Raw genomic sequence first — 7,896 nt, forward strand, 5'->3', positions numbered from 1 at the left:
TGGAAATGTCTCGATTCCACGTACCTTCCACGCTGTGCCCTGTTGTGGGGTTCCTCCGTTCGTCTGGACTTGTTTTTATGTCCCCTTGAGGAGTTTTGTGTGTTTCGGTCAGGAGAGGTTAAGAGCTGCTTCTTACTCTGCCGCCATCTTAACCCGGAAACCCAGGAGTAAGCAAATTTTTAAAGAGTGAGAGAAAACAAAAGAAAGAGAGGAAAGGATAAAAAGAAGAGAATAGGATGGAGGGAAATGCTCTGTTAATAAGTATAACTGTGATTGTTAATGTGATGAGCTAACCTATAGAATAGAAGTGAACAGCAGAATGGATTGAAGACCAGAATCCAAAAATATATTGTATGTTGTGTATAGAAGACACATTTGTACTGAGGAGAGGTGGCAATCATAATCTCAGACAAATCAAGAGCAAAATTAGACTTAATCGAAAGAGATGATTAGGGGTATTACATTTTGCTAAAAGATACCAAAAACAAGGAAGTACTATAATATAAAAACTACAATAAATTTTTCTGATGGCCCACCTTCTAGAAAGGAACTTCTCCAAAGTTAGCAGATTATCTTTGTCTGACCTCCAAATATTTCACCAAAAGACCTTTATGCTTATTTCTTATTTCTCAGTAAAAAGAAAAGCAATGTTATGATGATAATAGTAATTAAGTACATTGAATTTTATTATAAGATAATTTATAAAACAGGTCACAATTTGTTATATGTTTTCTGAGGGTTCCTGGTTATGCTATTATGAGATACATTTGGTCTTACATTAACTATCAATATATTTGCACAATACAGGAGAAGTTTTAATTTTATTGGGGAATTAATTCTTCAAAATTATATTGTTTTCATGGGATTTAGTGGTAAAGCATTGAAACATATGCTGATGGCTTCAATGTGGTGTTCTACCTTTTCAGGTTTTTTTAAAAACTGCGTAAATATCTTAGACTATGGCACTAAAAGCTAGTCATGAGCAATGGCTATAGACCTATGACATAAAAGAGACATACTTTCCATGCCTGTTCTTTAATAGACCTGGCTCCTGATTAGTGGTAGGCTTTATATTTGTCAGGTAATTAGGAACCTGGATTCTCTTCCCAGATCTTCCCATTCCTTGTCTTGGCTAGGCGTAGACACATAAGGGATTATTCACTGTCTTTATGGCATTTATAGTATAGTCATAGTACATAAGACATTGACGTGTGTAACATGGAGATGGCAGGGTGGAATTCCTGCAAGATATAGGGTCAAACCTCAACCCAGAATTCCAGCGGCCCCCCCCCAGAGAACTCTGGGTAAGGGGCAGTTGAGGGCAGTTAGGGGCAGTTGGTTCCTGGGGGTTGAGGTGAGCAGATCTCTCTGCTTGCTGATGCCAGTTATTGATTGCTTTGGAGGCCTTGTGGCAAAAGCCATTTTGATTCTTTTCTGCAGTTTGCCTGTTTAGCTGAATTAGGCCTTTCCTGCAATAGCATTATTGTTACCATTTAGTGATTTTAGATATCAGAAGTAATAATTATAGGCTCTGAAGGCAAGCTAGTTATAAAGATTACCTTTCCCTCCTGGGGAGAGGGGCTGTTTCTACCTAACAGTTCAGGGCTCCCCAGATCTTATCCTAATCCTTGAAACCCCTCCCTTCCTTTCCTTCCTCATTTAACAGTAAACCTTCATCTTTTGGGAGTAGTGCGTGTCTATTATTTTGGGAATACTCACTTCCATCTTCAGCTAAGTTTCCTTCAGCTGTCCGGCCCATACAAGTCAGATTCGTCTGTCTCTGATAACTACAAGACATCAAGTTTCTCCTACTATCCCTTAGTCAAACCTGTGGGGAAAATAAGTTGAGAAAAGACACCATTAGTGAATTGCCTTGCTTGGCCTTGCCAGAAGTATTCAGATCAAACCTCCATTTCCAACTGATTTCTAACTGCTTATTGGGAGGGGGGAAAAGGGAGCACTGAGCTAGATTGTTCCCCTCCCTTTTTACTCAAGCCAGTCAGTGCGGGACAGGTGAATCTAGCAAGATACCGAACACTGGCATATCTTCAGCTTCCCAAATATCTCTGTCAAATCAACATAACACATGCAAACAAACCTGCATGTCGGATTATATGTAGAGAATAAAAGTAGTACTTTTTCTACAGCAGTTCAGAGAAGGAAGAGATCAATATGGGTTCAGTCAGTCACTCAATCAATCAGTCACCAAGTATTTATTAAGTACTTTCTATGTGTCAGGTACTATGTGAGCCGCTAGAAAAGTGGGCAAGCATTGTGGACAGGTGGGGAGTGACTTACAACTTGATACAGGAGTAGGATTTGGATGCATCAGGGAGGACACATTCCATCCAGAAGGCGAGGTCACCATGAGTGGACTGAGGTCTCAAAAGCACAAGACTTCTGATAGGAACAGTGCCTTAAAAATGAATGCTATTTTCTAACTCAGAAACCTGAGGCAACACCATTCACTTTGCTTATACTCAAGAAAGATCTGATACCCATTTCCCAACATTGGAAGAGTTAATATATAGAGTATGTAAAAGACTTGTTTTTATTCACTTTAGAATGAAGATAGAAATTAGTTTTAAGTTACAAAAAAGCAGATTTAGCTACACACACACACACACAAACAAACAACTTTTGAACAATTAGGAGGTGAATAAGCATTTATTATGCCTCTGGCACTGTGCTAAGAGTTTTACAATTCTTTTCCTTCATTTAATCCTCACAAAAACTCTGGGATATAGGGGCTATTATTAACACATTTTTACAGTTGAAGATACTGATTTAGATAAAGGGAAGGTGACTTCCCAAGGTCATGAAGCTAGTCTCTGAGACCTCATTTGTGATCAGGACTTCATGACTTCATGCCCAACACTATCTCTTTACTACCTAGCTTCCTCTAATAGAGTGGTGAAAAAGGAAAATAACTTTAGAAAATTTCTTTAGAATGCAATGGAAGTCATTCTGGATTTCTTAAAGTGTTTAGACACTGACTGGTGGCTAATGGTGTCTACCACTGAGAATTAGGAAGACCTGAGTTAAGATCTGGCCTCAAATACTTAATAAATATGTGACCCTGGGCAAGTCTCTATATGCCTCCACTTTTTTCCATCTGTAAATTTGGAGTAAGCATAGTGGCTGTGAGAAGGTTATTTTGAGAATCAAATGAGATAGTATACGGAAAGCTCTTCATAAAACTTAAAGTACTATGTAAATGCTAGGTACTTTTACAATTATATTATTCCTGTTTGAATAAGTGTATGTTAGACTAGACAATATCTGGAATTTTGGTTTTGTCTGCATTCCTACTCCAACAGTTGTTTCTCTGGAGGCGGATACTGTTCTTTTTCATAAATCCCTCAGAATTGTCCTGGATCGTTGTATTGCTGTTACTAGTGAAGTCTATTACATTTGATCGTCCCACAATATTTCAGTTACTGAATACAATGTTCTCCTTGTTCTGCATATGCTTTTCCTGTTCTTTTTTAAATCATCCTGGTCATCACTCCTCATAGCACAATAGTATTCTATCACCATCATTTTGTTTAGCCATTCCCCAATTGAGAGACATCCCTCCTTTAGTTTCAAATTCTTTGCCAACATATTTTATTTCAAAGAAAGAAAGATTATTTCATGAGACTATTCAAATGAATAAATGTAAGACTTTAAAAAATTTTTCAAGTGGGGGTAGCTGGGTGGCTCAGTGGATTGAGAGCCAGACCTAGAGACGGGAGGTCCTGGGTTCAAATCTAGACTCAGACATTTCCCAGCTGTGTGACCCTGGGCAAGTCACTTGACCCCCATTGCCTAGCCCTTATTGCTCTTTTACCTTGGAGCCAATATACAGTATTGACTCCAAAATGGAAGGTGTTTCAAAAAAAAAAAGAAAAAGAAAAAAATTTTCAAATGCCATGCAAATGTCAACTTTTTTATAAAAATCATTTCTTCTTCAGCCACTCTATGGGCACTTTAATGAGAACTAGTTTTCAAATACCACCAATGGAAAAATCCTACTTCTTTATTCTTACATACTTTTTAAACGATGCTATTATTTCTGACAAGCTTAAGAGACATGGAAAACATTCTGCTTTCATGCCACACGTCTGCAGTCACTGTCATAACCTCTTGGGCAGAATGCTAAGAATACTAACCTAACCTGTTCCTTGTTTCTTATAGCTTAAAAAAAAACAAATAACTTGGACTAGAGCCACATTCTTCATACTCTAATTTTTTTCAATATACCATTTACTCTTTTCCTTTCACTTTCCTCATAATTCACTTATTCTTACTCTTTGATCAAGAGATCCGCTGCTGGTCACATATCTTTATAAGGTAAAAGGCAGGAAGGTGCCACATATAACAAATTATATACAACAACAAAAAGAACCAAAAGAAATTGGCTCAACAAATTGAGGCTTCTAAACTAATGTCTAATGAGAAATGTAAAATAAGAAGAATTAAGAGAAATATGGGAAAACTAGTAAGAACCGATGCAGATTATAATGAGCAGAACCAGGAAAATATTAAAATAATTACAGTGATATAGAGAATAGATATATTAGATATATTAGATATATTATATATTACATATATATGATATATTAGAAAAGAAGAAATTATACCTCCTTCTTTTCCTGAAAGATATGGGACACTATGGATATAGAATATTAGTAGGCTATCAGATATTATTGTTATTGTCAATTGGTGTGAACAAGTTTTTTCTTAGCTAAAAGGGAAGGCTCAATTGTAATAGGTTAGTGGTAATATATTTAACACAGAAACAAAACATTTTGATATAAACATCAAATCTCAATTAAATATTTATTTATCTGTTTTTTTTTCTTTCAGGCTCTTATTATCTACTATGTTAATATTTTAATGAATACTAATGAGTTAAAATGTTGCCATTCCCCAAATAACATACTTTTTTCAAACAGGAACTTTATGAAGATGAGATTTATATTAGTAGATCTAGAAGGATCCTTAAAAATTAGGTAGTTGAACCCCCTCACTTTGGAGATGAGGAATCTCAGATAACTCAGAAAGTAATTGACTTACCTATGATCATGGAGGGTAAATGACAGAGCTAGTATTTGTCTTAATTTCTTTTGATTAAAAATTCAGCACTTCTTCCACTATTGCATACTTCTTCTATTGTGTAAATAAAATAACAATATTAATAATAATTAAGAGCAATAAACTAGAATTGTAGAAATCAGTAATCCTGTCCCAAAAAGTTTTGCTAGATTGTTGTGGGGAGGGGTTTTAAGGGGGCACATAAGTGGAAGGGTCATATTTAAGATCATACAAGCAATTTTTAACTCCCTCTTTGGGGAGGGTCTCTCTAGCCCTTGCTCACCAGAAGTCATTAAAATATTTATATATTCCCAGGTTCCATTTTTATTGCTGAACCACAGAAAGGAAAGGGTTGTGGAGTACATATTGGTCTTTCCAGACATACATCTGAGTTGCAAGAGTATCATGAGCAAATTATTGAACTTTATTTAAGGATAGTCATTGGAGCCAGCTCATAGTTAGACTGAAGGTGCTAACTTGGGTTACTTCAAATCATTAACTTCCTTCCTATGACATAAATAGTGGTGAGAAACTTATTGGAGAATTATTGAATCATTCTGTCTCATTTAGATTTTCTCTACACTGCTTCCTGATGCCAATGCAGAGGTTATCCTTTATGTTTATGAGAAATGATGTAAATGCTTTATTTTAATGAAGTTAACATCTTAAGTCATACAGTCTATAATCTCTAACTAGGAATATGAAATCATAAATATTTTACCCAAAGCAATCTGAGATGGATTGAGTGTAAGAAAATATGTGTATGTTTAGGATTCAAATCTATTTGTCTTATTTTATGTTTGGAAAATTAGATACATATTTTGCTATTTGTCCTGACTCTTTAGCCAGTGGATCATTTAGGGTCAAATTTGATGCAAGTTTTCTGACTCCCACCCATTACTATTTCTATATTCCATTCATCTAATCATAACATTCACATGTAAAACATAATAACTGATGTTATCAGATGGCTGTCATAAAAGTCTTTTTTACATTTCTTGAAATGCTCCCTTCTTAAGTCTGAAATTCTGTCTCTGTGTTCTTCCTCTGTCAGAGATGATGGGAAAGTATGACAAGAATGAAGCCATAAACAAATTTTGGCAACAATTTTTGAATTTTCTCTATATAAAATGTAAGTAAAACAAGTAGAACAAGAGAGAAAAGAAAGTCCCAACTTTCAAAATTGCAAAGAATTTGTTTCTATTGTTACCCTTAAGTAATAAATTAATCCTCCAAAAAAGCATAATTTAAATTTCTCACTAGTGTTTGGTGCTCCAAAGTAATACTTTTGAGTTATTTAAAATGTGTAACAACTGCACACATGTCACAGCATTTTCACACTCATTTTTTATTTGGACATCTCCACAACTGTCAATACTCAGAAAATAATTCATTTTTATTTTTTCATGTTTTGCTTATTGTGGCCTCTACGTTTTTACATTACCATAATTTATTTTTCTACCCTCCCCTACCCTTTTCCAAATCTCTCTCATATTATAAGGAGAAAAAAAACCTGATCATGAAAAAATGGAAGAGCTTTTCATTAATTAATCTTCTGGAGATAATGAGTTGCTTTTCTATATTATTTTCATTTACTTTCCTGTAGTCAATTATGTATATTATTTTCCTTTTTGTTCTTTAGTCACATTGCATCATTACATCATGTTTCTGGTATTGTATCTTTCTTTTTTTACCAAGGATTATTACTACTTTACTCTTTCTTGGGTTATATTATCTTTGTGAAGAGATTGAGAATGAGGACCATTGCAAACTTTTCTTCTGTAATTTTCCCAATTTTCAATTTTTTTATTTCCAAAAATTCTCCATTACACATTTTGAAACATCTTAAAACACTCCTGCCTTAATCCTTTATCATTTCTTGAATTCATTTCCCCAAGGAAATTTACAATCTTCTTTGCTGTTGCTTACACCTTTTTGTGGAGACATCTCAAGTTAACACCTATGGTAGTTATTTATTAGTCTTAGATATCAAAGGATTTCAGAGGCAATTTCATCTGTCCACATATTTAATATAATCAATGAGGAATGTATGATCAAGATAGCCTCGCTAATTTATTCTAAGTTACAGAGATAATGCTGAATACATGTCTAGGATTTGTTTCTCCAAATATTATTACTTTCAAATCACAATATCTTTCTCATCTCCATTTTATTTTTTCTCATAGAAAAAATAGTAAAAACCTATATTCTGTGTTAAATCTCTTTGTGTTTTTGCAGGACCACAAACTAAGGAATATTTTATATTTTAAGTGAAGTTTAAATTTAAAAGTGTAAAAATTATTTTTATCCCACCAGAATAGTAATAAAAAAAACAATCCAGCTTGATTTCTCCCTTAGTGTAGTTTGCTAGTGTTATAGAGGATTAAAATGAAACAAACTAAAACATATTGTGAAATTATCAACAATGATTAATAATGTCATGTATGAAGTCTAGGAAAGAGGATTATATATGAAACTATGAATCTATTATACATACTTGTTTTTAAATATATTTTAGATATATCATTTCCTCTTGAAATTTTATTCTACCTCACTTATTCATTTTGTGATTCTCTTTTGGATCTCTTCCAGGAGTTCATTTTGGGCTTGATATCCTTTTGTATTTTCTTTGAGGTTTCATATATTTCTATTTGGATATTGTAGTCCTCTTCTGAACTTGCATTTTTTATTTCCTTGTTGATGAAATACTTTTCCAGGGTCAAACTTTTTCTTAGTCTTTTGTGTGTGTATGTGTATGTGTGTGTGTATGTGTGTGTATGTGTGTGCAATTTTGCATACATGTTGAAACTCTGTTCC

This window comes from Gracilinanus agilis, chromosome 2 (assembly GCF_016433145.1).
Source record: "Gracilinanus agilis isolate LMUSP501 chromosome 2, AgileGrace, whole genome shotgun sequence".
Lineage (NCBI taxonomy): Eukaryota > Metazoa > Chordata > Mammalia > Didelphimorphia > Didelphidae > Gracilinanus > Gracilinanus agilis.